The sequence below is a fragment of the Galeopterus variegatus genome, unplaced genomic scaffold, assembly GCF_000696425.1.
Source record: "Galeopterus variegatus unplaced genomic scaffold, G_variegatus-3.0.2 Scaffold4580, whole genome shotgun sequence".
Taxonomy (NCBI): domain Eukaryota; kingdom Metazoa; phylum Chordata; class Mammalia; order Dermoptera; family Cynocephalidae; genus Galeopterus; species Galeopterus variegatus.
This window is the reverse complement of record NW_007730691.1, coordinates 25,449-27,873: the sequence shown is the minus strand read 5'-3', so window position 1 is coordinate 27,873 and position 2,425 is coordinate 25,449.

Here is a 2,425-nt window from a genome sequence, read left to right as displayed (position 1 = left end):
GGAGGGAAAAAGATGAGAGAGAGAGAGAGAGAGAGAGAGAGAGAGAGAGAACAAGAAACAACAATCACAATAATATGTTGAACTTTCAGAAGGAGACAACAGAACTGTGGTTACTAGATGTAGGAAGCGGGGGTTAGCAAGAAACTGGTTAATGGACAAGAGGAATGATTATGCCTGTAATGATGAATATGCTAATTATCCTGATTTGATCACCACATATTGTACACAAGCATTGATAGTCCACTCTGTACCCTACAAATATATATAATTAATTATGTTTTAATCAAAATTATTATTAAATATTTTAGATGTACAAGAGGTGTAAAGATAATACAAGTATCCAAATTGAAATTAAGAAATAAAGCATTATCAACTTGGTTGAGAGCAAAAATAAAAATAAAAAGAGTGAGGAAGGGAGAGGAAGAAACTGTTAGAGTTGTAACAGCCCAGGAGGGATTTATGCCTTTTTTCTCCTTCCTCATAGAGGCCAGGGCATCTTCCTTCACCACCACCTCAAGCCAAGTGAGGATGGTGGTCCCAAGATAATCACCAGAAGGGAATGGGGTGTGTTTCAGAAAGGGGACAGAGGTGTATAGATGCTCAGAGAATGGTGAAATGAATGATGCTGCCAATAAATCTTGGGGGCTGGGGTGCTTGCCGTGTTTATATGAACTTAAAGATATGTGCTTGCTTTGTGCCTTGAAATGTGAGAGACTTGCTGAAGTAACCTGAGCCAGCAGAGCAATGGGAGTAACAGCATAGTGTGCCTTGGTGGAAAGTATGCAGACACACCAACACATCCCCAAGGTCCTAGTAGATCAGGAAAGAGGAACTCAGTAGTACCAGTGGCTTCATGTAAAGATGAAAAAGAGGACAGGAAACTTGGGGTTGCCTAGGCAGCCACATAGAGAACAGAGGTCAAACCAAACCTAATGATGAAGTTGGGCCATCATGGCAGATGCCAAATAAAGTCCTGAGTACATCTCTCTGGGCGGAGGGAGTATTCAGCAATGAAGGAGGCCAGGTTAAAGCTGAATACCATCAAGAGTCACTTAACAACAGATATACATTCTGAGAAATGTGCCAGTAGGTGATTTTCTCATTGTGAAAACAGCATAGAATATATGTACACAAATCTAGATGGTACGGCCTGCTACATACCTAAACTATACGGTATAGCCATTGTATTCTCATGGGACCACCATCGTATATGCCACCCATCATTGCTCAGAACATTGTTATGCTGCACATGACTGTATCACCCCTAGAAAACTATACACAACATCTATGTAGAAACCACCACATCAGTGGAGGCCACCAGGAGGAGACAAAGCCAAACTGAGTTGATGTGGTCTGAAGGTTTGCACCTCCAAAGCTCACGGGGAAGCTTGATCCCCAATGTGGCAGTGCTGAGAGGTAGGGCCTTTGGGATTGGATTGTGAGGGCTATGCCCTCATGAATGGATTGATGGGTTGATGGATGAGTGGTTTACCATGGGAGTGGCACTGGTGGCTTTATAAGAAGAGCAAGTGAGCATGTTAACATGATCTTGCCTTGTCACCATGTGATGTCCTATGCCACCTTGGTATTCTCCAACAAGAAGGCAGCCATCACCAGATGTCTCCCCTAGACCTTGAACTTCCCAGTCTCCAAAATTGTAATACATTCCATTTCTTTATTAATTACCCAGTTGCAGGTATTCTGTTATAAATGACAGAAAGGGCATACCACTCTACCATTAGCAGATACATTGCTACACAATGAATGCCTACTTCCCTCCAATTTCTCCTTCCAGCACCTGATGCCAGAGGTGTTAGATCTTGGTAACAAAGGGAGAGGAGATGTATTAGAGGCAGACCACTTCCCTTCCAAGGGGATCACTCTAAGGTGCTAGAGTGGGAGAAAGAATGAATAAGGAGATCATGTCCTTTCCTTTCCCTGAGCTATTATAAGTCTGATTGGCACTGGAAGGTTGGAGAGGAGCCAGCTTTGAATTGACTGAAGATGGGAATAGACTGTAAATATCTGGCCAGGGAGTTATGGAATATTCCTAAAATATCCATTAATGGATCTGCTATCCAATAGGAAAGGGCTATTTAGCACATCACAGTTGGTTGCAGTGACTGGAGAAATGTAAAATCATTTTATGTTTTATGCTTGTGCCTCATTGCATGAGATTGTTCAATAAACTAATTACACATACATATATATGATATAACAAACTCCACAGGTATTTTTAATATGATATTACACATTAATACATATAGAGATGTTATATTCCAGTCGTATTTCTTTTTTATTTTTTTTCCTTTTTGTCTTTTTTACTGACCGGTAACGGGATCGCAACCTTTGGTGTTGCACCCGTACCGGGTACCGGCAACGGGATCGCAACCCTCGGTGTTGCGCCCGCACTGCGCTCAGCCAG